This window comes from Bubalus bubalis, chromosome 22, assembly GCF_019923935.1.
Source record: "Bubalus bubalis isolate 160015118507 breed Murrah chromosome 22, NDDB_SH_1, whole genome shotgun sequence".
Lineage (NCBI taxonomy): Eukaryota > Metazoa > Chordata > Mammalia > Artiodactyla > Bovidae > Bubalus > Bubalus bubalis.
Genome location: NC_059178.1, coordinates 24,106,426 through 24,134,236, shown reverse-complemented (window position 1 = coordinate 24,134,236; position 27,811 = coordinate 24,106,426). Strand labels below are relative to the sequence as shown.

Below are 27,811 nucleotides of genomic sequence, written 5' to 3'. Positions count from 1 at the left end.
AAAAGAAACAAACTAGTGAGCCCAGGAGACAGGATATAGACCGGGAGGTGCATAGATCATGCAGCAGATCATGCAGCTTCTAATGAATTAGAAGAGTTTACAGAGGCTGAGTGGCAACAAGATTTCTCCCCAGAAAGAGTTTGAGGGTGATCATACTGAATGGAAGAAGGGTTGGGGGAATATCTAAATTTAGCCAAAACCCTGGATCTTCAGAAAGTTAGAAGGATAACTGAAGACTAGCAGCAGTTTCAGAGGGCTTCCCAGGTGGCTCAGTGATAGAGAATCCACCTGCCAATGGAGGAGACTCGGGTTAGATCCTTGGGTCAGGAAGATTCCCTAGAGTAGGAAATGACAACCTACTCCAGTATTCTTGCCTGGGAAATCCCATGGACAGGGAAGCCTGGCGGGCTACAGTCCATGGAGTCACACAGAGTTAGACACGATCGAGCATGCCTGCACATACGCACACAGAAGTATCTTGACTTGACAGAAACATACGTCTATCAAGGATCAAATACTGGCAGCTGAGAAACAGAGCATGTGACCCACAAAATCATGGAAGGGGATCAGCTCAACTCCAGTCCTGCTGACCCTGGGCCTCTTCCCCACAGAGCAAGAACATTAGCACAGAGGAAATCTCATCCAGGAGCTCTGAGTCAAGTTCGGGGTCCTCAGCACAGCTTACAAGGCTTCCTGCTTCTGACTCTGTCCCCTCCCGCTCCCTCCCCACCTAACCCCAGCCTACAGCCTCAGGGTCTTTGCGGTGCAACTCTTAGTGAATTTCTCTGCCGGGGCTGTTCCTTCTGCTAGCAACACGGCCCCTTCCTTTTCCTTAGCAGCCCCCTTGGCTTAAACTGTAATTACCCCTTCCTTCAGGAAGCCCTCTTTTCTTTGGCTCCTGAAGTGTTGGTTAGCAATCCCTCCTATATTTCCTTGTGCTGGAACATATCAATACCATCCTCCAGTGACTTGTTTACATTTCTACACTCACTCCCCTACTAATACTGATCTGTAGACTAGTACCGATGCTGATAATCGTGTTAATAGTAAAACAAGTACTAGCCGATAGTTAACAGCTAACAATAAACGTGTCTTTCCAGCACCAGCAGAGTCTGGCATATATAAGTTCTCTATAAATATTAGTGAGACGATAAGGGATCCCAGATTAGACATGCATTTAAGTCTTGGACTATCCCCTGAAGTCATAAAAGTCAAGATTGTTTATTGCTTTTCTCAAAATAGAAGCAATGTTTATGCACTACAGAAAAATTAGAAAATGCTGTGAAGCAGGACAAAACAATACATTTAGAATTCCACCACACATGGGCTGCCGCTGTTAGCACACCTTGTGTTTTTCTCAATTTAGGTTTTGCAAGCTCCCTTTCCCAATACAGTAAATTCTCTACCTATGAAACTACAAGTTGCAAGCTTTCGAATACGTGGACATGCATTTGTATGTCCGATCATGTAAGTTAATTCCTGTGTCTGGTGAACATCGTCATGTGCCCACATCCTCCACGAGTGGTTGTGCGTTTATGCACTTTATTGTACAGTTTCCTTTTGAGTACGGTAGTGTAGTATCTTTATTTCAAGCCCAGGATGTCCAGCAGCAAGCGTAAAAGCAGCGGTGATATAGCCGGCACAGAACTACCTACACACCACTGCACCTTTCCCTCAAGAGGGTAAATAGAACTGAATTCAGCGAGGAACCACGACCTCTGCCATCAGCATCAGGCATGAGTGAACTGGCAGCTTGATCTCTGTCTCCTCTTGCTGATGACACTTCAGCTCCATATCTCCCGCCTCCTCTCCCTCCTTCTTGCCTGGTCGCTCAGTGCCAGCCCCTGGTATGCCAGCTGCTGCCCCGTATTACTGTATTTCTCAAGTTACTGTTGTTGCTGTTGAGTCGCTAAGTCATGTCCAACTCTTTGCAACCCCATGGACCGCAGCATGCCAGGCTCCTGTCTGTCACTGTCTCCCAGAGTTTGCGCAAGTTCATGTCCATTGAGTTGGTGATGCTATCTAACCATCTCATCAAGTTACTGTACTGTAAGGGTAAAAATGTTTATTTTTTGTGTTTTTTTTTTTTATATATTATTTGTGTGAAAAGTATTACAACATGTTACAATACAGTACTATATAGCTGATTGTATTAGTTGGGTACCTAGGCTAATTTTGCTGGACTCACAAACAAATTGGATTTACAAATATTCTCTTGGAATGGAGCTCATTCATATGTAGGGGACTTATGGTATTGGCTATCCTGACCATCTTTGCATGATAACAAAGATAGTTTGCAACATCATTGGTGCCTCTGAATATCTTTACATTGTATGGTGATCTCTTTAGCTAAACATCTTTTGTTAAATATTTAGATAAATCCTAGCTTTTTGCATTAATAAATGTATGAGGAACATTCTATAGATAAGTATTTGTGCATGCTCTTAGAATGAATTCCCTACATGTAGAATTACTGTATCAAAGTACATAGAAATATTTCCAAAGTCTGTAATCTTGTAAGATGAATTGGCAGGTCACTTTTCGGAAAGGTTATGAGTGTTGAACTGGGCATTATCTTAAAATACAACAAACAGAAAAGCAAATTTGGTAAATTCAGTGTATGGGGAAGAGTTGTTTTATTATTTGATTTTTAACGCGGTAGAGAGTTTATGCACTTTGTGGGCTGTCTGAGCCTCGCCCTTTGTGAACTGTCTGCTGTGGGCACTTTCTTCTTTTTCTATCAACTTGTAGAAAGCTCTGTGTTAATGACAGTGACGGTTACAACTGATCAGCAGTTACTGTGTCTGGTGCTGGGCTGAGCCCACCACTGCCGAACACACAGCAGATATTTTCCCAGGCGGTTTGCATTTTAAAATACTTTCCTTATGAAGCCATTGCTCCTATTTCTCGAGGTGGCTTTTGGAGTGGTCTGTTTTAGAAGTCTGCATTAGTTCATTTTTGGCATTTAGCATCATGAGTGGGGGACAGAGGCTCAGAGTTTGTGTAGGCTGCCCTTGAGACTGTGCAGCTCTGAGCCCATTCTTCATCAGGCCCCACCCTGCTGGGGTGTCCACAGGGTCGCTACCCCAGATGCTCTGGCCTGGGACTCTGGGTGGTAACCTCAGAGTGTGGTCCCCAGGACTCAGTGGGGATCCCTCTGTTCCCCCGCTCCCTCTCTGCACCAATTCCTAAGAGGCAGAGCCCATGAGAGTAGGTGTGATGAGGGGACAATGACACCACTGTCCAGGGACACTAAAACATGGGGTCAGAACAGCCTGGAGAGCTTGTGGACATTGATCCAAGCACCTGTAGGAAACCAGCTGCGTCACGACCAAGGAAGAACACCAGTGACCCACTGGCTCTCAAAGCATCCTGAAACAGACACATCCCTCTTGTGCACTTGGGCACTGTTTATCTGTTGTCATTGTTACGTGGAAGCCAGTCTAAAATGGTCCTAACGTAGCTTCTCCCGGTGGCTCAGACAGTAGAGAATCTGCTTGCAATGCAGGAGGCCTGGGTTCGATCCCTGGGTCAGAAAGATCCCCCAGAGAAGGAAATGGCAACCCATTTCAGTATTCTTGCCTGGAGAATCCCATGGACAGAGTAGCATGGAGGGCTAAAGTCCAGGGGGTCAGAAAAGAGTAGGATACAATTGGGCGACTAATACTTTCACTTTCAAGGTAGCTTCTGGGTAGGCCTAAGTACCGTCTCCACCGTTTTCTCTATTCTCTGCCCCTTCTCCTCCCTAAGAAGGCCAGAGGGACATAGCATACTTCTGGGTGCAGAGACTGTGCCCACCTGAAGGGGAACAGTCGTCCTGAGTGTTCCCCACTCCCCCTGTATGCTTGGTGGCAAATACACGTTCACCTGTGCTCCCTTCAGCCTCTGATCACCTTCTGCCTGGTCGTCCTCACTTCCCCTGCATGGAGAGGTGAGATGCAAGCTTCAGGCTTGGGAGCTGGGGACGGAGTTAGGGCAAAGTGGTCTTTCCGTTGACTTTGGCTCCAGTGCTTTAGGCTGATGGACTCGGGCATGGAGCACTCCAGGCTGTCCTGCTCCGCCTCTCACCCCCACCGCCTTGGACCTGGGCCTGGGAACCAGATGTCATTGGTTTCCTCTCTGGGCACCTGCTTTCCTCGGGGACTGGAGGCGAGGGGCAGGACCAGACAGTAGTCTGGTAGTAGTTTTCAGATCTGTATAAAATGGGAGGAAAAAACAGATGGCCTCTTCCTTCTTGTAGCTTCCTGTCTGGTGAGGCAGACAGACATGAATCAATGACCAAATAAATATATGCTTTGGGTCAGAACCTACAGTAAAATTCTGGGGTCAGAGACAGAATGTTTTCTGTTCTGCATCTGAACTCGATTTGTTCTCTAGACCCCATGTCTGCTAAGAACCTGAAGGGGTCTTGTTCATACCTTTTTTGGTAATTTCATGGTCAATTTAGAAAGCAGGCTTGATTGATTCAGAATGTCAGCTCCATGATTGGGTCTCCTCCATTGTCCAGGGTTGATCTTCCTCTCAAAGTTTATATACAGGAACAGAGAAAGCAGCAAAAAGGAGCAAGAAGTACAGCCCTGGGCAGGGGGCTGCTGCTCCTGACTGCTTGTTCTCTTTCTGAAAGCCTGGCCCTCCCAGTCATCGGCCAGCAGCCTTGACCACAGCCTGCTCACCTTGTGTCCAGTCCCCTCTTGGTGTGGACACTCCCCCCTCACACCCTAAGTGGTTGGGGACCTGATCCGTTCAGACAGAAATGAGGGACATGGGGAGGGCCTTGGGCTATAGAACAGGACCTGGGATAGTGCCTCCCAGTGGCCACAATTGTCTAGAAAAGCTGGCAGGCTCCTTAAATTTATGATGATACTGCCGCTAAGTTGTGTCTGACTCTTTTCCACCCCATGGACTGTAGCATGCAGGATCCCCTGTCCTTCACTATCTCCTGGAGTTTACTCAGTCCATTGAGTTGGTGATGCCGTCCAACCATCTCAGCCTTTGCCACCCCCTTCTCCTCCTGCCCTCAATCTTTCCCAGCATGAGGGTCTTTTCCAATGAGTTGGCTCTTTGCATTGGATGGCCAAAGTATTGGAGCTTCAGCATCAATCTTTCCAGTGAATATTCCGAGTTGATTCCCTTTAGGATTGACTGGTTTGATTCTCCTTGCAGTCCAAGAGACTCCCCTTGAATTGACATTCTTTTCAAAACAGATGTATCTTCCTGTGCAATATTCCACAATAGTCTGCCATAGGCACTCTGGTTTCAAGACAACAGCCTGCTATTGTCAGTCTGAGTCTTTAAAAGCAGTCAAGTGAACTAGCTCTTAAACTCTCAACTACAGATCTTTGAGTTGCCCCAGGCAGGGAGCACCATGGAAAGACAGTTTCTCCCGGTAGATCTGCTGACTGTTAGTTTTACTTAGTGACTTTGCCTAGTCACTAAAAACAAAACTGCATTTACTGAGAAAATGTACTGACCAAGTACAGGAACTTCCAGTGTGGTTTCTTCATTCATCTTGATTACTGACCATACATGTGACACTGGAAGAGGAGGCTGCAGTCAAATGAATTTCCCTAAGAGTGCTTACAAGGTCTATAAACAGTAAATAAGCCAGGAGGCTCCAGGAAAGAGGAGGCCCCTGGGGGTCACAGACAAGGACAAGGCTTTTCAAGAAGTGTTTAAATGTCCAGTGGATCTAGCCTCATACCTTGTTGAAAAGAAAGTGAAAGTGAAGTCGCTCAGTTATGTCCCACTCTTTGCGATCCCATGGACTGTAGCCTACCACGCTCCTCCGTCCATGGGATTTTTTAGGCAAGAGTACTGGAGTGGGTTGCCATTTCCTTCTCCAGAGGATCTTCCTGACCCAGGGATCAAACCCAGGTCTCCCGCACTGTAGGCAGACGCTTTACCATCTGAGCCACCAGGGAAGTCGGCTACCTTGTTGGTGGGAATGTAAATTGGTATAGCCACTATGAAAAGCAGTATGGAGGTTCCTCAAAAAATTAAAAATAGAACTACCATACGATCTAGCAATTCCACTTCTGGGTATTTATCCCATGAAAACAAAAACACTAATTTGAAAGATCTATGCAACATTATTTACAATAGCCAAGATATGCAAGTGACCAAAGTTACCATCTATAGGTGAATGGATGAAGAGGATGTGGCCTGTGTGTGTGGGGGGGGGGGGCGGGGGGCGGGGGGCGGTGTACACACACACACACATACACAATGGAATATTACTCAGCTATTTAAAAAATGAAAGTTTGTCATTTGCAACAAACTGAATGGATCTAAAGAGTATTATGTTAAATGAGGGTTTCCCAGGTGTCTCATTGAGAAAAGAATCCACCTGCAATGCAGAAGACACAGGAGATTTGGGTTTGATCCCTGGGTCGGAAGATCTCCTGCAGGAGGGAATGGCCACCTACTCCATTATTCTTGCTTGGAGAATTCCACGGAGAGAGGAGGCTGGCAGGCTATAGTCCATGGGGTCGCAAAGAGTTGGACACAACTGAGTGACTAACACTTTCACTTGCACACAGGAGTGTCAGGGGTACTGCGAGCTATGTCCAAAGATGGGCGATGGCACAATATGTCCCAGTTTCAGCACCAACAAGAAAGGTTGACTGGTCCATCTGCTGTTCTGTCTACCTCTTCTTTGCAAAGCAATGATGATGATGAGAACAGCAATGTAAATGGCTCATAGTTCCTGGGGTCTGAGTCCCAACAGTGGATCAGAGCTGCGTGTAGAGAGTAAAACACTGCAGGTGAGGGCTGTGATGATCAGAGAGGTTTGGTAACTTGTCTAGGGTCATACAACTAGTGCTAGAATATCGATTTGAACCTGCTCTCCTTCCAAAGTCCAAGCTTGTTCCACTTTGCCTTTGGGGTTGGAGAAGCCGTCTTTTACCAAGGAAAAGAAAATGTCGTGTTCATATAAATCCCATACCCCCAATTTTTGACTTCATTAATTGCTTCTAATAAAAAACACTTAGCCCATAATACACAGTTCTCTCCTTGCAGCCATCTTGGGGCCATCCTTTAGAGGTCAAGCCACCATCTTAAGAGTCCTACCTTGCTATGGGGATATAGTCTGAACCCCTCAGACTCACTGGGTGCCCCCCACTATCCCCTTCCCAGTCCAGTCTCCACACACACGTCGGTCTGTTGAAGTGGTGATCTCATCCTGACATGAATCAATTCCCGAACCTTCACCATCACTGAGGCTGGCATGACCCTGCCTCTCCAGCTCTACTCCTGTTTCCTCCTTGTTCTGTGCCTCCCACCCTTCGCCACTCTAGAGACATATCAATTCTAGGTTCTCCCTACAGATCATGTCATTCCCAGCTGGAGATGAGTCTTTCCCTTTCCTGTATGTTGGACTTTTCACATGCCCAGCTCCCCGTAACAGGTCCCGCATTTGAAAAGGAAGAGATTCCCCCTTTATTCCTAGATAGGTATTCCCTCACCCTCACCAAGTGCCTTATAGTTCCATACGCATTCTTCCATGATTTCCCTAGTAACACAGCATCACAATCATTTGGGTACACTCTTGTCTCTTAGGCAGTGAATGGCTTGAGTGAAGGCCCAGGGGTCTGTCTGATCACATTTGCAGGATTTCTGGTCTACAGTAAGAAGCTTAATATGATGTTTGAATGAATGAATGAGTGCATGAATGGACACAATACTGTTGGGCATTCTAGAAAGGTTCCAACCCTCCAACAGTCACAGAACTATTCAGCTTGGAGACCTATATGGGGTAACATGAAAACTGTCAGCCTCTCCAAGAGCAAAGACTCAAGAGTGAAAACCCAACACTGAGAAGTTCTGATCCTCATGTTGAAAGCTGATGGATGTTGATGGAGAGAGAGACGGTCAGCTTGTGTGGGTGTTTCAAGTCAGCTCTGACACATAAGCTACCTGCCCCAACTCTTATTAAAAGTCAATTTGCAGGAGACTTATAGAGGGAGCACATGGAGGGCTTATGAACAGGGAAAGAACAAGATGTGAATGGAGGTTTAACGTGGGTACCCGCAGGAGAAGTCAGCTTTGGAAGCATGGAGGAGGTGGAGGGGATGCTCTAGATCATGTGACTTTACACATGCTTTCAAGTTACTCTCCTGCATGTATTGCAACTCTGCTGCTTAGAGAATATAGCTTACACACCTAGAATTTAGCCCCTGATACTTTGTGTTTCTTTTCTTTTTTTTAACTGAAGACAGAGGAATCTGGCAGGCTACAGTCCTGGGGTCCCAAAAGAGCTGGACACAACTTAGTGACTAAACAACAATCACTGATTACAATGTTATATTAGTTTCAGGTGTACAGCAAAGTGGTTCAGTTACACATACAGAGTTCTGTGCTGGGTGTAGCTGCTCAGTCGTGTCTGACTCTTTGCGACCCCATGCACTGTAGCCCACCAGGTTACTCTGTCCTTGGGGATTCTCCAGGCAAGAATACTGGAGTGGGTTGCCATGCCCTCCTCCATATATATCTATTTTTTTTCAGATTCTTTTTTAAAGCAGAAAAAGATTTAATATAAACTCTTTATTTCTTGTTTGCTGGTTTTTCTTAATAGTTATAGCTTAATTTACAAACAATATTGATATGCATTGTCACTGATTCCATGGCAGAATTTTCTTTTCATTATGACAAGGAGGAAAGTTTAAAGCACTTTAGGCTCGCCCAGTCTCTAAACCTGTGAATTATTCTTTGAAGTGGCCATTGACCTTGTTCTTCCCTTTCTCCAGGTTCAAACGTCTAAGGACTGATTGCTAATTATATTAAAAAATGGTTTATTCACATCTATTTCCTTCATTTTACTCCAATTTCTTAAAAAAAAAAAAAAGATACAAACTAGTTTGACCTAATAGTGATATTAATATAATGATAATTGTAACTTGTTTACAAATTCCTTCCCCGTATAGGTTATTATAAAATACTGAGTATAGTTCCCTGTGCTGCACAGTGGGTCCTTGTTAGTTATCTGTTTTGAATAGCCCTGGGATGCTTTGCAGGGCTTCCCAGGTGAGGTAGCGGTAAAGAATCCGCCGGCCAATGCAGGAGACACAGGAGACGTGGGCTCAATCCCTAGGTCAGGAAGATCCCCTGGAGAAGGGACTAGCAACCCATTCTAGTATTTTTGCTTGGAGAATCTGATGGACAGAGGAGCCTGGTGGGCTAAGTCCATGGGGTCAGAAAGACTCAGACATGACTGGGCACACACACACACACATGATACTGTGATCTCCCTGAGATGCAGTGCTGAATCAGAAGTCAGAAGTAACCACGATGGGCATATATCAAAGTTGATGCCCCTTCCTGATAGGTGGCCCTCTCCAACACACTGAGTCAATTTTTCTTTCTTTCTATGCACTTCTAGAAAGGGATAGGCTTGCATGGCTATGGTTAAGCATGAGGGCTTTGGAGCCAGGCTGTGCCGATTCTAATTTGGCTCTGACATTTATTAGCTGAGTCACCAGAAATGCAGTTTTATATTCTTCAAACCTCAGTTTCCTAAACCGAACAGTGGGGATAATAATAGACTGCAACTGATTGGATTGTCATGAGGATGAAAGCGCTGGGCAGTCACTGGCTGCTATTGTGAGCTGTGGTTGTCTAGTTTCCAAGCTCGGCGTGGATAGGAAGCGGCAGATGAGCTGGTGTGGCTGAGGCCAGTGCGCTGAGAGCTGTGTCATCTGAGCTCCTGGCAGTAACACAGGCGTCAGAACACAAACACAAATATAAAACGGTCGGCACTTTGCGGTTGTGGACCCAGTCACTGGAAACAATAAAAAAATGCCCTGTCCCCTTGCATCTTTCAGTCTGGCCAGGGAGCCGATACTGAAGAGCTGAACCTATAATGTCAGTTATGATGGGGATTTGAGGGAAAATAAGGCAGCCTGTGGGGAGAGGAAATGATGAGGTCAGAGAGAGCCTCTCTGGGGAGGAGCCTGGGCTGAGACCCACATGCTGAGAGGGGATGATCATATAGAAATGTGGGGAGAAGCACTGCAGGTGGGGAGGGAACAGCAAGGGCCAGGCCAGGAGCCTGGGTGCTTGGTGGCTGTCTGACATCAGAATGAAGGCCTATTTTGTCCACTGCTGTACTCCGGGTACCTAGAAGGATGCTGGGCAGATAGTGGTTGCTCAATTAATGTGCTGGAATGAAGAATCAAAGAAGGGAGATCCATGCAGCTGGAGTGTTGGAAGCAAGAAGGCTGGAGGGAGAGTTCAGCAGGAAAGCAGGGTCCAGATCACGCCAGGCCCTGTGGCCCCGGGGCGGGCAGTCAGATGTCACAGAGATGGATGGGAGGCCCCTCGAGGCTTGGAGCAAGTGGATGACATGAGATGACTCACTCTTTAAAAGCATCATTGCTGGCTGCTGGGTAAGACTATATTATAGCGGATAGCTTGGGAATTACAGGTGGCAGGGTGATCCAGGCAGCAGGTGATGGACTGGAGCTCAGTGAAGGCAGAGGTGGCGGTCTGTGGCCACGGTCTGGTGTACACTGTGTTCAAGATTGTGTGGCCCGAGGGAGAGGCGGCTGGAGGACAAGGTAACCAACAAGAAGGGAGGAGACAGGTAAAATGTGACCTCTGTATATGACTGACTACTGTGCAGCAATGAACTTAACTTACAAATAGGGACAGGAATAGATATCTAAAATGTGGTATGAAGCGTACACTTCAGTAAGACAAACACCTATGGCACAATCCCATTGATGTATATTTTAAAAATTACTGGTGTATACTTGCTTTTTAATGTTGTGTTAGTTTCTACTGTACAGCTAAATGAACGTCATACATATACATATTTGCTGTTTAGTCACTAAGTCATGTCTGACTCTTCGACCCCCTGGACTGTAGCCCGCCAGGCTCCTCTGTTCATGGGATTTCCCAGGCAAGAATAGTGAAGTGGGTTGCCATTTCCTTCTCCAGGGGATCTTCCTGACCCAGGGATTGAACCTGCATCTCTTGCTTTGCAGGTGAATTCTTTACCACAGAGCCACCTGGGAAGCCCACACATGCATATATCCCCTCCCTTTTGGATGTCCTTCCCATTCAGATCACCATAGAGCATTAAGGAGAGTTCCCTATACTATGCATTAGTTATCTATTTTATACACAGTACCAATCATGTCAATCCTAAACTCCCAATTCCTTCCACCACTCCCCACTTCCTCCTTGGTATCCATATATTGTTCATTACATCTGTGTCTCTATTCTGCTTTGCAAGTAAGATCATCTGTATCATTTAAAAAATAGCCCTCAAACCTCATGTAGCTTACAGGCATATATACGTACATACATGTATATCCAAGGATAGACATTAAGGCTTACTGGAGGGAGATAAATGGAAATTCTCCATCTTAAAAAACATGCAATAATAATAAGAGAGTCTGTGCTAACCCAGCGGTGGTAACATGCCGTGAATCAAGAAACATGCTGAACTCAAGAGTAAAGGGTCTTGACCCCTGAGGCTCGACAAAAATAACAGTCTCAAGTTGTAGTGAGCAATTCTTCAATAAACTCATGTAGTTTATAAAAATCTTTTTATTGTGGTCCCTAGTCTCCAAGATGGTCCTTAACCACCACTGGTTCCTGAGATTCACTTGTTTAGTTCTTTATCACATGGACCAGGGTTTGACCTGTGAACCAGTGGGGATGTTACAGAAATTCCTTGACCATGTGGGACTTTAAGGCTGGGTCATCCATGTTGTTTTGGCTTGTGCCCTGTTATCTGGGGCTTCCCTCATAGCTCAGTCAGTAAGGAATCCGCCTGCGATGCAGGAGGCCTGGGTTCGAAGCATGGGTTGGGAAGATCCCCTGGAGAAGGAAACGGCAATCCACTCCAGTATTCTTGCCTGGAGAATCCCATGGACAGAGGAGCCTGGTGGGCTGGAGTCTCACACGGGGTCGCAAGAATCGGACACGACTGAGCGACTACACCACCACCACCTGTTCTCTGGACTTGGAGGCTGGGACATCCATGCCACCGTGGCTGGTGCCCTGCTCTCAGTCACTTGCTCTGGGGGAAGCAGCTCCGTGGAGAGGTCCACATGGCTGGGACCTGAGGCCTCCTGCCACAACCAGAGTGACCTTGGTTCACTCACCCAGCACTCGAATGAAGCATCTCAGAATCAAATCCTCTAGCCCCTGTGAAGTGTAAGGGAGACCTGGACCCCGCTGGTCACATCGTCAGCACAACCTCATGAGAGCCGGAGCCAGAACATGCAAATGCAGTTGACTCTCAACCAACACAGGTTTAAATTGCGCGCATCCGCTTCTAAATGGGTTTATTTCATTAGTACATACGACAGTACTGCACAATCTGCGGACCGTTGGATCTGAGGATGTGGAGCCACGGATACGGAAGACCTGGGATGCAGAGGGCTGACTATAAGTTACAGTGGATTTTCAACTGGGGGCAGAGGGTCTGTGCCACTAACCACCCCCCCCCAGTGTTGTTTGACAGTCAACTATAAACACTCCCAGAATTCTTGTTGCTAAGTTTTGGGGTAATTTGTAATGCTGCAATACATCCAGTGGACCCCATTTAAGTCAGTACTTTGACCTCTCTCCCAGCACTGCCTTACTAAGGGTGCTGGGGTGTAAGAGCATTTTCTGGCTTGGGACTTTAGACAGGTAACTGCCTAGTTTAGGTAAACTCAAGTCCTATGATGCTGGGAAAAACTGCAGTCAGGAGGAGAAGGGGATGGCAGAGGACGGGATGGTTGGATGGCATCACCGACTCGATGGACACAAGTTTGAGCCAGCTCCAGGAGACGGTGAAGGACAGAGCAACCTGGTGTGCTACAGTCCATGGGGTTGCACAGAGTCAGAGACGACTGAGCTGCTGGACAACAACATCAAGCACTGGCCCTGTACTCAGGCCTAGATGTATCTTTAAACAGACCGATTAGCCCTAAGATTATACCCTTGTCTTCGTCATCCAGACTTCTGAAAAGGCATCAGCTTGCTTGGAAACCTCTTCTATTTGTTCTCTTTACAGAGTCTTAAAAGACAGATGTGCAGTCCACATAACAAACAGAGGATCTGAGATGAGTGAGATGGTTTGTGTTTCCTGAGAAGGGAGGCGGGAGGGGGCACAGGGAATGGCATGTAAAAGATCCTTTAGTCTGTTAAGGAGCTTGGCAGGAGCGAGTGAACACCTTAGTGCATCGTGGAGGAGAAAGTCAAGACGAAGCTGCAGAGCGTTTTCCTCCCTTGTCGGAGGCAATGTCTGCTAGTTGCCACAATACTTTAAACATGCAGTAAACACAGAAATATTGGGTTGGTCAAAAAGTTTGGTTGTAAGTAAAACTAGAAGATATCTTCTTCATTTTTGCTAAGAACTTGATTGAACAACATACTTGCTACCCGAACAACCTTTTTGGCTGGAGTGGGTTGCCATTCCCCTCTCCAAATATAATGATTAAATTCTAGTAAATCAGAAGACCAGAGAGTGAATGGAACTTGCTACCTGGGGCAGACATACTTACCTTTGATGGAATTCACAGCTGGCCCGTGCTCTAGGGTTCTCACTTGCCAGATGAGGAACATAGTTCAGGGACTGTTCCCTGTTGTTCAGTCGCTCAGTCGTGACTGACTCTGCCACCATATGGACTGCAGCCCTGCCAGGCTCCTCTGTCCATGGGATTTCCAAGGCAAGAATACTGGAGTGGGTTGCCATTTCCTTTTCCAGGAGATCTTCCCCACCCAGGGATTTAACCACAGTCTCCTGCACTGGCAAGTGGATTCTTTACCACTGAACCATCTGGGAAGCCTTATGGTACAGGATACAAGGCTCAAAATTGACATGGAAACCAGTTCAGACAGGAGAGAAATGTCCTGGCCTCTGGTGTGAGCTCAGGGATGTGTCATTTCTCTCATGGCGCCACTCAGCCTCAACTGAGATGCTGGCAAGAGCCTTGGGGCGGCCACGGCTGAGCAAAGGAGGAAGGGGTCTTAACAACTGTATGACTAACAGAACAGGCCAGACGGAAAATAAAAGATGAAGATAAAAGGTTCATTCCCAGAATATGGAGACAGAGAATTCCAGAAAAGGCAGAGGGGAAAACTGTAAGATCAGAAGCTGGAAGATTCCTGGGATTCAGGGAGAAAAAGAAATACCTTTATATAAGAGAAGGGTCATTCAGGGTCACCCATCTGATTAACACTAAGAGAAGCAAATCCTTGCTGAGAGCCTTCACTACATGCCGGGCCCAGTGCCCAGCTATTTGTACACATGGTCTTAATGATCCTCAGTGATGTTATCTTTCCTGAATGATGAAACTGAGGCCCAAAGAGAGGTTACATCACTTGCCCGAGGCCTCAGAGCTAAAAGTGCTGGTGTCAGGAGGCGGGCATCTGACTGTGGTCCGAGCTCTCCATCTCCCCTTGAGATGACCTCCTCACTGGGAGGGCAAGGCTGCAGAGGAGCAGAGGTCTGGCAGGTCCCCAGACAGAAGAGATGACCTGGGGCAATCACATTCCGATTTGGAAGCGAGTTCTTACAAGGATGAGCACATCTATAGGATATGAATCTGTAACAACTGCATTTGCCTTAGAGAGGGCTTGTCTTGGTCCCTTTGTAACCTAGCCTCACATCCATCCTGAACAGGAGGAAGGGACCAAAATGTGATGGGCTGTTGGTGCCCCTCCGTGGGCCAGTCTGCAGCCAGAGTCACATTCAGAAACCTTTATCCGTTCTGGGCTTGTTTTCCCCCTCAAGGGGAGAAATTTATTTTGTATAGTACCTAATCCATGGAAGTGAAAGTGTTAGCCACTAAGTCATATCTGACTCTTTTGTGACCCCATGGACTGTAGCCTGAACAGCAACTCTGTCCATGGAATTCTCCAGGCAAGAATACTAGAATGAATCGCCATTTCCTTCTCCAGGGGATCTTCTTGATACAGGGATTGAACCCTGGTCTCCTGCATTGCAAGCAGATTCTTTACCATCTGAGCCACCAGGGAAACCCAAAACCTGAGGCAGGATGTGGTCACTGACCTCACTGCTTCTCACATGCCAAGCGAGCGCTCTACCATTTGAGCTAATCCTAACACATAATCTATCCTTAATGTTTCTTAAATTGAAATCGTTTAAAAAATTCTTATGAAAAATTCTTTGGTTTGTCCAAACCATGAAGAAAATTAATTTCTGCGCCTAATATACCCTCCCTCTAGGGACTAGATATGGGGGCTGGTGGTTTGGATAGAATTTGGGAAACGGGGCACCTGGTGAGGAAGATTCAGTCTAAAGGATGAGAATCAGGACTAGTAACATTTAAAGGTGTTTCCCCTCCCCCCCCCCCCCCCAGGAAAACCATCTCTTGATGCAGCTATTAAAAATAAAAATGAAGTGGTTTCATTTTCAGCTTTCTTTACTGTTCACTTTCACAGAAAATTGGTTCCCATTGTCTTTCCTGTTCTCCATTCAGCTTCCTATTTCACATCTCTTTTCTGGTTATTTAGTTTTCTAGGATCAGTCTTCTATCTTAATTTCACTGAGTCCTATAGTCTTCCTCAACTTCTGAATTTGCTCTTCTGTCATTTTCCAAGAATCAAAGAGGTTAAATTGAGAAATATATATTTTAGGAGGAAGGAAGGAGAAAAGGAAAAACAAACTTTACTTGGGTATTGAAAAGTCTGACTTCATAGAGTGCCAGGCTTGGGTTCACTTAATGACGAGACACTATTTTGATTGTGGTATCATCAGAGAACTTATTTGAAGACTTTTTAATGGCCATTGTGACTGGTGTGAGGTGGTAACTCATTGTAGCTTTGATGTGCATTTCTGTAATGGTAATGTTGAGCATCTTTCCGTGTGCCTGTGGGCCATCTGTAAGAATCACATTTTCATCGAGAGAGTCCCTGGTGTGCCTTTGGGGTGGACAGAGGGACCCATCCAGTCTTCTGCAGAGGCACAAAGGGATTGGAACCTGTCTACAGTATTCCAAAGGAAACAGAGAAAGTGACTCCCTAACAACTGAGTTTGGTTGCTTTTAACAAACGATGGGGTAGCCTTTTATCATATTTGTTTTCTTTTCAAAAACCCTTCCAATTCTTTATATCTGAGCTAAGAGTCTCAGAGCCAGACTTTGAGGCCAGAGAGCCTGGGTCTGAATCTCACCTACCCTTGACTAACCTCTCTGTGCTTCTGTTTCCCTGTCTCTAAGATGGGAATAGTAAGAATATTTACATCATGAGACTGACATGAAGATCAAGGGAGTTAACATCGATACATGTGAAATCTTTCACAGTGCCTGGTATGTAAGCTCAGTAACATTATCTATTAGAATATGTCCGTGTTGTGTGCTGTGCTAAGTCCCTTCAGTCGTGTCCCACTCTTCTGCGACCCCATGGACTGCAGCCCTCGAGGCACCTCCCTCTATGGGATTTCCCAGGCAAGGATACTGGAGCAGGATGCCATTTCCTTCTCCAGGGGAATCTTCCCCACCCAGCGGTCGAATCCATATCTCTTAAATCTCCTGCATTGGCAGGCAGGTTCTTTACCACTGTCTAATAATGTGATTCGGAGAAGGCAATGGCACCCCACTCCAGTACTCTTGCCTGGAAAATCCCATGGATGGAGGAGCCTGGTAGGCTGCAGTCCATGGGGTCACTAAGAGTAGGACATGACTGAGCGACTTCACTTTCACTTTTCACTTTCATGCATTGGAGAAGGAAATGGCAACCCACCCCAGTATTCTTGCCTGGAGAATCTCAGGGACAGGGGAGCCTGGTGGGCTGCCATCTATGGGGTCGCACAGAGTCGGACACGACTGAAGTGACTTAGCAGCAGCAATAATGTGATTGAGGAAGAAAGTAGGACTTGCCAGCCAAAGTATGAACCACCTGATAAGACAGAAACATCCTGAAGCAGCAGACATATACCATTCTCCATGCCTCATAGTTTGGGAACATATAATAATAATTAAAAGATAGTGTAGTTGGGGGCAGGATGTAGGGCTTAGAGTACCATGAGCAGTACGGTTGGTTCTAACTTTTAAGTAGATATAAAAAAGGTGAACGTGAAGGTCAAAGTAAATTTTTTTTCAAAGAGAAAAGAATCACCACCAAGAATTCTTAAATATGCTTGCTGAGTACCTTTCATATGAAAGAAACATAAGAGCATCTTCTTATGGGATTTTGAGAGTTCATATTTTCTGTAAAGCAATAGTTTCAAGTAATGAGGTTTCCTTCCAATATAATGAAAGTATTAATGTACAGTTCCAGGAACAGATGCCGAAGATCATTTTAGACGACACATTGAGAATCACTGTGGATGAAAATTATTAGAGAAGCCAAGACTGGGGATGATGCCCTTGGATACCTCATCTAGGAAACTGCACCCCCAAACTCTGATCTCAAGGATGCCCAGTGATGGTTTTGGTGCTGGCGGAAAGCTATAGCAGGCGAACTGACTATCACCATTTGTCTGATTAGGGGTTTCACAGCTTATATTACCTTATTCCCCGTTCATTTCGTAAATCTTCTAGTAGCACAGACAATTTTAAAAGGATCAAAAATGATGAGTTTCTCCCATAAAAGCCTCCTTATTCTCCACTGCTGTCTCAGATGGCAGGGCACCTGTGGTTTAGCTCAATTTGACAATATGGGAGGGAGTTATGAGGCAAGAAGTCTATGGTTTGGTGCATTTGTTCTCTGTGCTTCGTATTGTTTATTAAACTGGATCACTCCAGGGCCTTGACTCATGTGTCAATGGTATGGTTTCCATAGCAACACGTGTCAATTAAGAGAAATCAACATTTGTATGGCATAGGAAACTCTACTCAAGATTCTGTAATAACCTATATGGGAAAAGAATATGAAAAACAATGGACATAGGTATAACTGAATTACTTTGTTGTACACCTGAAACAATACTGTAAATCAACTAGACTCCAACATAAAACAAAAATGAAAAAATCTACAGCTCCCCTATAAAGTCAAACATTAAGAAATTAAGTTGTCTCCCAAGCCAATTCAAAACAGATTTGACCAACTATAATTATATTTTATTACTTGATCAGATTGTTTACATTATCATATCAGTAAGAAGATTTTTTTTCTGGGAATTTTCCAAATCTGAAACACACACACCACCAACACCCCTAAATCTTAAAAGAGTAGTTCCTCTGAAGAAAATTATCAAGTATTAAAATTAATTTTGGCCTCTAACCAACGAAAACCTTTTTGGAAAAGTCCTATCATTTTCTCTGTGGACTAAAGTGACTCATAATTAAAGGTTTTGACTTGCTGCTAATAGAGGATGCCAGAAATGATCTGAGTCACTGCTAAAATTAACACCAAGTTTTGATTCAATGAAACAATTAATCACATTTGTTTCATTTCATTTAAAACCTGACATGATGCTTTTGGAACTTCCTCCCTTAATTTGTAGATGAATTTATAAGATTTTCCACTAAGTTCTTGATATTGTTAGGGGGCAGCCTTACATGATGAATGGGATAAAGCTCTGTGTTTGATTTCTAGAATGGATCTCAACAATAGAGAAGGCAGGGTTGAGGGTGGGAGGGTTGGGCCGCCATGCTCCACACCCGCCCCCCACCCTCAATCCCTAAACCCACCATTTTCCCCATCATAACCACTACATTCCAGTCTGTACACTTTGGGTGGGAGGAGGGCATGGCAACCCACTCTAGTGTTCTTGCCTGGAGAATCCCCATGGACAGAGGAGCCTGGTGGGCTATACAGTCCATGGGGTTGCAGAGTCAGACACGACTGAGTGACTAAGCGCACAGACTAGCTGGGCTTCCTAGGTGGCGCAGTGGTAGAAATTCTGCCTGCCAGTGTAGGAGATGAAGGAGACAAGGTCCCCGGGAGTAGGAAATGGCAACCCGTTCCAGTATTCTTGCCTGGGAAATTCCATGGTCAGAAGAGCCTGGGGGCTTACAGTCCATGGGGTTGCAGAGTCAGACACAACTGAGCGACTGAGTTGTACATACACGCACACACGCACAGACTAGTTGCCTAGTCCCCCGCTGCTGTTAGTTTCACAGAATTCCTCCTTTGTACTTTGCACTTCTACATTGCCTGACTATGCCTCTAGCCTGGCTTTTCAAGCACTGCAGATGAGTAAATCTAGTTGGTTTGGTGTGTGTGTTTTTTTTTTTTTTTTTTTTTTTAAACATGGGACTAGCCAAGCACTGACGCCTACATTGGTGAAAGTATAGAAGGAAAAAATAACACATTCGGTAAGGAACAGATAAAACTGGCTCTGAGAAAAGACGATTTCAGAGAAAAGGTTAAGAAAAAGAAGCATCACCTCGTAGCTCTGAGCCAGTCATCTGTCTGTCCCTCCCCTGCTGTGCATCACGAGGCTAGTGGCAAACTCCATGCCCAGCCTTCCCTGCAACTGGTTTTGAGTTAGGTTGGGTTGGTGGGAAACTTGGTAGGACACTGAAGGGCGAAGTCAGGGTATTTCTCTGTCTCTGCTGCTGTGACATCGGTTATTGTAGAAGCGACGCAGCTCTGGCTTTGGGTTCTGGTTACACATCTTTTGTGTATGGGCGAGCCTGGTGGGCTGCCGTCTATGGGGTCGCACAGAGTTGGACACGACTGAAGTGACTTAGCAGCAGCAGCAGCAGCCCCAGCTCCAGAGTGGTGTAGGTTTCCTGTTGCTATGGTGTTTTTCAGCTCTTGCTACCATCTAACCAATTATTTATATTAACCGACCTCTATTGAATCATGTGGCATGGGTTCTGCTTTCCTCACAGGACTCTGGCTGTTACAGCTCCATCATCTTTCTCTATGGTTAGAATATTCTTTCTTTATTAAACAATGCTTTTTTCCCTACATTGTTGTTCTTTAGCCACTAAGTTGTGTTAGACTCTCTGTGACCACGTGGATGGCAGCATGCCAGGCCCCCCTGCCCTTCACTATCTCCTGGAGTTTGTTCAGATTCATGTCCATTGAGTCGGTGATGCCATCCAACCATCTCATCCTCTGCTGCCCCCTTCTCCTTTTACCTTCAGCCTTTCCCAGCACCAGGGCCTTTTCCAACGAGTCAGCTCTTCACATGAGAGGGTCAAAGTATTGGAGCTTCAGCTTCAGAATCCATCCTTCCAATGAATATTCAGGGTTGATTTTCTTTATACAACATCATCTGAGTTATGTCATGCTGAACTGACTGCATGTGGTTGACCTAATATAACATGTAACTGTTTGCACTGAATATCACATAGATAAAACCTTTGGCATAAATACTAGTTTATTCTTTGTTCTCAAAAAGAAATCTGTTATTCTAAGAAGATCATTTAAAGGATGGGTGAAGTGTTAGTAATAATTAGACTAAATAGCATAAATCACATTGGAAAAAATGTATCTTACTGAGGAGCACCTGTCTACACAGTCTGTAGTCCACATGATATTTTGTTTTCTTTAAGGAAAACAAAATCATTTAGTTAACTCCTAACACACAGATGGTATTAATATATGCTAGGAGAAACATTAGAAGGGATGCAGGTTTAAAACAATATCAGAGATCCAAAGTCAGAGTGAGAAGTTCACGTTATGCAAAGATTTTTCAAGCTACCAATTAAATATCTCCATGTGCAGGAACAAGCAGATCAGGGCTCTTTGCCTATGACTCAGCGTACAATTGCTTGAGCAGCCCTCATAATCTTACAGGACTAGTTAATAAACCTAACAGGACAGGAACTCCAAAAAAGAGGCAGAAGTCAATATTTCATCATTCAACGATATTCTTTGCCTGCCTAGTTAACTCCTCTCATCCTTCAAACAGGGGGTCAGCTGGCACCTCCTCATGGAACCAAATACTTTCTGTCACAGTCAAGTCACAGAGACCCTGCCTGCCTTCAGCTGCGCATCACACTTAAGCCCACTTCAGCTGGCTGAACTGTCCGAATAGAAAGCATAGAAAGCCCTGTGAAGGCAGGGACCATTTCTGCTATTGTTGGTTTTTATTTTCCTAGTGGGTGAGCATCAGGACTTAATGCGAGCCAACTGAAGGAGTGAATGAGAATAGAGAGGCACCGAAATTCCCAAACTTAGGAACCAGGGACAGCAAAGGAACTGGCCCCAACTTCTGCTTAAAGTGATTCTTCTGACCTCTGCTTGCATTTGTCCTAGTCTGAGGCAAATTCACCCGGCCAATGATGTCACCCCTGCTGCTGCTAAGTCGCTTCATTTGATGTCACCCCTACCAGTCCTCAAAAGGGGCTGTTTGTTCATGGTGTTTTCCTAATTATAGTATTATAATAAAACGGAGGGTTTCGATAGGTCAGCGTTTTAAAAGAAAAGCACAGATGTATCAAGGTGAATTACTACGTGTGATGACAGGAATCCACACTCAAGGAACGGACGGACTGGAGGGGAATCCAAACGTGGGGCAGGGAAGAAAAAGTGAGAAACTGGGCCTCAAACAGCAGCACATGAGGGCTAGTCACTCAAGTACGAAGTTACCTTATCTGCCCTTCATACTAAAACAAAAAAATCAAGGGTGCTGTCACCCAGGCTGCAGTCCGTATTTTGTCCCCAATAAAACTTAATTCGCAAAAAAAAAAAAAAAAAAAAACACAAACCCAGAAAAAAATCAAGTAGTTTTGGGTGAGCAGACCGTAAGCAACACCTGAAGAAAGGTGATCTTGTTTCTACACGGATGCCGGATGCCTCAGGCCTAATGGCATTTGTCTGGAGCTCATTCAAGTATTAATACTCTAGAACAAAATAAGTGAATTAGAATGTGATGAACAGTAGTTTTGTCAAAGTAGTTTTTAATTTCAGCACTCAAAAGTGTCAAATGCACACATAGGCATACATACATAATATTTCTGGAGGAGGACATCACTGTAATATAGTAGAAACAGACATCTGATACATTTCAGTTGATAGAATTCTCAAATGGTTGACTTTAAAATTTTTCTGTGAAGCGTGTCTTTTGATGAATATATTAGGAAACTTTTGGAAAGTAGCTGTCAAAGTATGTTGAAACTGGTACGCGGGTTCTTTATCTTCCTTTTTCTGCTGTTTACTGATTTACTGTTTGATCTAACTCTCTGACTTAAAAATTTTTTTTATTTACTTATTTTTGGCTGTGCTGGGTCTTCATTGCTTTGTGCGGGATTTTCTTTAGTTGTGGCAAGCAGAGGCTTCTCTAGTTGCTGTGGGTTTGTTTGGTGGTTTCTCATCGTGGAGCCCTGGCTCTAGGGCATCCGGGCTTCAGCAGTTGCAGCTCCTGGGCTTTAGGTGCAGAGGCTCAATAGTTGTGGCGCGCAGACTTAGTGGGATGTGGCATCTTCCTAGATCAGGGATCGAACCCGTGTCTCCTGCATTGGCAGGTGGATTCTTATATCCACAGTGCCACCACGGAAGCGCTCTGACCTTAATTTTAAATCCATCCACTAAAATCTTTTGTAATTCCAAGATCTCTTTGGTTTTCAAAGGAGAAAAGTTGACTGATTAACTAAATGTTAATTTTCTTGAAGACTCACGTTATCACAATTATCAAGATATTTTATGGGAAATGCAGGATGGTAGAAATTGCTATATTAGAGGGAGACAGTTCCCAATGGCATATAATTGATACATTCTTGTTAGTGATTAGCTGGTTTTCAAGATGCCCCATCTATGGAGCATTTGACCTTCAATTCAGATCAGAACTTGGGAGGAAAAAAAGCATTTCCCCCTTCAGGGATGATTTTTACTGCTTTTATTTTTTAAATCCTAGATGAAAAAAATCAATGAATTTTTCTTTAAATCCCCTGGCTCTTTGACATGTGTGCTAAGTTGCTTCAGTCGTGTCTGAGTCTTTGCAATCCCACAGACTGTAGCCCACCAGGCTCCTCTGTCCATGGAATTCTCCAGGCAAGAATACTGGAGTGGGTAGCCATGCCCTCCTCCAGGGGATCTTCCTGACCCAGGGATGGAACCCTCAGCTCTTAAGTCTCCTCCACTGGTAGGTGAGTTCTTTATCACCAGTGCCACCTGGCTCTTTAGAAAGTGAAAGTGAAGTTGCTCAGTCGTGTCTGACTCTCTGCGACCCCATGGACTGTAATCTACCAGGTTTCTCAGTCCATGGAATTTTCCAGGCAAGAGTACTGGAGTGGGTTGCCATTTCCTTCCCCAGGGGATCTTCCCAACCCAGGGATTGAACCTGGGTCTCTCGCACTGCAGGCAGATGCTTTACCATCTGAGCCACCAGGGAAGCAAATCATGGTTTTCTGTTAATGTGATCAAGCCTACCTATAGCTTCGGACCAGGTTTTCCTTTGATGCAAAGGCTGTTCTGAGTTAACATCACACTGCTGACTAGTTCCCCTTGTGATACTCATTAACCAGTTACCTAAACAGAAATACCTGGGTGGCTTCTGACCATTGCAAGGGGTTTGTTTTCCCAGAGTGACCTGGCTGAGCTTCAACCTGCAGCCTTGATCCCACGAGCCTTGTGCTTCAACTGACTGAGCTGGGCGAGAGGTGATGCAAAAGAGTGTGCTGAAATTAGAAACAGAACCATGGCGAATGTTCACAGAGAAGAGGCTAAATTAATCGTGATCACTTAAATAAACATATATTCATTTATCAAACTTCAGTGAGACTGTCTTACATAAAGAAAGATGGTTATCAGGTGAATAATATTATCTTTAAATATACAAACAATGTTGGAGGATGCAGAGCAATTTATCTTCATTGCCACAGAATCATAAGCAATGAAATAAAATTACAGGTAAGAGAGAGTTTATGATAAGTAAATAAGCACTTGAATCTCTCTAAACCATTCAAGACAGATTGTGACATGTTCCTCTATTGATGTCTGGGGTTCTTTGCCTACTTAATGATGGCATAATTCATCTATATATTTTGTTGTGGTTTAGTTGCTAAGTCATGTCTGAACCTTTGTGACCCCACAGGCTGTAACCCACTAGGCTCCTCTGTCCATGGGATTCTCAGGGCAAGAGTACTAGAGGGGGTTGCCATTTCCTTCTCTGGGGGATCTTTCCAACCCAGGGATAGAACCCTCATCTCTTACGTCTCTGCATTGGCAGGCAGATTCTTTACCACTAAGCCACCAGGGAACTGAGTTTCTACCAGGGTTAGGTTCTACGTTCAGCTCTTAGGAGACCGAAGGTGCTCTCCAAGTTGATTAGTTATAAACCAAATATACAGCATAGAAAATAAGCTAATTCTTTAAAAAATGAAAAGTCTTCAGAAACTGCTTTAGCTCAGATTTTTGAGTAAACAATCCTTTGGACTTCCTTAGCTCCTGCAATGGTATGTCCCAGTGATAGCTTACAGTGAATGATGTTGGATCCGGGATCAGGGACCAGGCTTGATCACTCAAGAGCTTTTGTGTAGCAGTTTTATTAATGTGAAAAAGGGACAGGAAAAGCTTCTGAAATAGACATCAGAAGGGGGATGGAGAGTGCCTCATCAAGAGAGCTATATACTTTTTAAATTGGTTATTACAGTAAATCGAAAGAATGTCTCAAGGTTCTAAAGGTCTTAGGGGACCCACTCCCACAATATACATTTTAAGATAACAGGATTAGAACTAACAATAGAAAGATCTACTAGACCCACTCCCATAATATACATTTTAAGATTAGTGAGAAGGTTCTCAAGAAGGAGAAAGGTTCTCAAGCAGGATACTTTGTTATATTGACTAAGACAAAGTAATGTAGGAAAAAAGGGTTTGTCCTTTTCTCCTCCTTGAGAACTCCAGACCCCTCTATCCTCCTCAGGGATCCTAGACTTTTTATCAACCTACCTAGAAATTGACTCTCTCACTAGGGTTCTACTTGAAATTTTCCAAATGGAAATATTTTAACCATTGAGGTACTGATGCTTAAATGATGTCTGATATTTCAATCAGTATAACACATACACACACACACACGAAGCTTTTAGAGAAATGAGAAAAGTATATTTGAAATGTATATTTCATCCCTTTTTTCTGGCACAGAGCTTTCAAAGCTCTTGGAATTTCCTAAGAGAAGAGAGCTACCAAGGGTCTTTTGTTATGTTAATAAGGTGCCTATTTGGACCACAACTGAGGATGGGGGCTGGTTGGCAGGGAAACCAACCATGGCCTTGTAGGGTTGGAACCTTCACTAGCATCTCCTTGACCTCTGGGGAGGGGAGACGGCTAGAGGCTGAGTTCAGTCACCAGTGGACAATATTTTAATCAACTGTGCCTATCTAACAAAGCACCCATATAACCCCCAAAAGACGGGGTTTGGAGAGCTTCTGGGATGGAAAACACATGCCTGTAGGGGGCATGGAAGCTCTGCGCCTTCTCTTCATAGCTTGCCCTGATGCTGGGAAAGATTGAAGGTGGGAGGAGAAGGGTATGACACAGGATGAGATGGTTGGATGGCATCACTGACTCAATGGACATGAGTTTGAGTAAACTCCAGGAGTTGGTGATGGACAGTGAAGCCTGGCGTGCTGCAGTCCATGGGGTCACAAGAAGCTGGACGCAACTGAACTGAACTGAGGCTCTTGTTGTTGTTGTTCAGTCACTAAGTCATGTCCAACTCTTTGTGACCCAATTGACAGCAGCATGCCAGGCTTCCCTGTCCCCCATCATCTCCTAGAGTTTGCTCAAACTCATGTCCATTGAGTTGGTGACGCATCTAGCTAGGCTCTCTGAATCTTGAACTTGGATCGCTGGATTCAGAATCAAGAGTGCTCATCATTACACCATGGAACCATGGCTGGCCTGCTGGTTCCACTGCTGAGTCAGGCCAGGCACAGCCCCCAGCGTCTAGAACTAGGCTCTAGTTAGATGGAAAGAAACAGCTGAAGGGACTGGACTCTATGGCTTAGATGAAATTCTTTCATCCAAGACTTTTTGCTTGGGCCCTTTTATCTCTATCTCTGTCAGACTGTACTGAAGACAGAAAACTCTTTCACCATTATTATTTTGAGAAGACACTTCATCTCTTGCCCTCAACATTAGGTAAATATATATATATATTTTTTTCTCAGTGTATGAAGGTTATAGGCAGTGGTTTATCATTTGCAAATGCATGGGTATTTTACTGTAAAAGGAAGGAAATGGTCAAATGTTGAAAAGATAAAAACCGAAGAGAACTGAAAGGTCAAACATATTTTAGAATTAAGCTCTCTTCCTAAAAAAAAATATTATCTTAAAAACATTTCCTTTCTCATCATAAATTACAGTCATGTTTATGTGATGCCGTTCAGGGCCCCGCAGGGCACAATCCCTGTTCAGAAGCCTCTGATATCAAACTGTCAAAACATGATATTTGATGTTAAGTGGTGTGAACAGATTTTATTTTAACTGACATACTGGAAGATGATTAACAGGATGATCAAGCAGTGAACGTACTTCAATGCAAGTTGAACAATGTTTTAATAAGTAAAGTAAGAAAACTATTTCACACTAGAAAATTTCAGTCACACTTAATGATTTTAAAGCAAAAAGTTATTTGACTTATCTCTCTAGTTTCACAGCATTGTGTTTAAGTAAATGGAAAGTCTCAGAATTGTCTTTGAGAAACATGTGAAGAACTTTTTAAGATAATGATAAATATGAGATTAGGAAATTCTCAGAAGGTCTGTAAATTGCTAGTGTGTGTGTGCGTGTGTGCGCACGTGTGTGTGTTAGTCACTGAGTCATGTCTGACTCTTTGCAACCCCATGGACTACAACCCACCAGGCTCCTTTGTCCATGGGGTTTTCCAGGCAAGAACACTGTATCACTTGCCTTGTAGTAACTTGTCTCCAGACAAGTCCAAGGAGACCAAGGCAGATGGAGCTCTCGAGACAGAGTACCAAAGAGGAGAACTACAGTCTGGTGTTGTAGTGGAAACTTCAAGGCTATTATTAAAAGAAAATAAGAGAAAATACAATATGGCAGAAGAAAAAAATACTACAGAATGAGCAGGAAGTAGTTTCTTAGCCAAGTCAAGTACTTAGGATCAGCCAAGAAAACACATGAAGATTGAGAAAAAGGAGATAAACAGAGTTCACAATTTGAGAAACAGAAAGTTTATAACAGCTTAATCCTTTTTTATAGGTGATTTACAATTTGGCACATGTACAGCAAAGTGATTCATTACATATCTATATAAACACATTTTTTTTCAGATTCCTTTCCATCATAGGCTTTCACAAGATATTGAATATAGTTCCCTGTGCTATACAGTAGGTCCTGGTTGCTTACCTATTTTATATACGTCATGCATGTGAAGTTACTTCAGTTGCGTCTGACTATGGATTGTAGCTCGCCAGGCTCCTCTGTCCATGGTCCATGAGATTCTCCAGCAAGAATACTGGAGTGGGTAGCCATTCCCTTCTCCAGGGGATCTTCCCAACCCAGGAATAGAACCTGTGTCTCTTACCCACATCTCCTACATTGGCAGGTGGGTTCTTCCCCACTAGCACCACCAGGGAAGCCCATTTTATGTTTAGTAGTGTGTATTTGTTCATCTCAAATTCCCAACTTATCCCTTCACCCCCAGCTGCCTCCTTTGGTAACCGTAAATTTTTTTTCCTATGTCTGTGAGTCTACTTTTGTTTTGTAAATAAGTTCATGTGTATCTTTTTTGTAGTGATATCATATGATATTTAAGTGATACCATGATATGTGATATTCGTCCTTGTCTGACTTATTTCACTTAGCAGAACAATCTCTAGGTCCATCCATGTTGCTGTACTTTAATCCTATTGAAGATAAAAGCTTTTGAAGGTTCTGTGAAATTTGAGAATATGGAGTTATAAATAGCCTATTTTCTGCAGCATCTTTTCTCTGTCCTGTGTGCCCTCCAAGCATGGAGAGGAAGTTTTTGAGTGACACC

At 44.4% G+C, this 27,811-nt stretch overlaps 1 protein-coding gene and 1 long non-coding RNA gene across 5 annotated transcripts in view; one reads left to right on the top strand and one right to left on the bottom strand.

Annotated features, from left to right (window-relative positions):
- The window catches only part of DLGAP1 (DLG associated protein 1), a 785,192-nt gene that overhangs the window by 348,911 nt on the left and 408,470 nt on the right, over nt 1-27,811 (bottom strand). The gene's annotated exons all lie outside the window — the stretch shown is intronic.
- On the top strand, nt 10,246-17,716 carry LOC123331208. The gene is made up of 2 exons (XR_006547731.2): nt 10,246-10,385; nt 17,236-17,716. It is a non-coding gene; the product is annotated as an uncharacterized LOC123331208 (long non-coding RNA).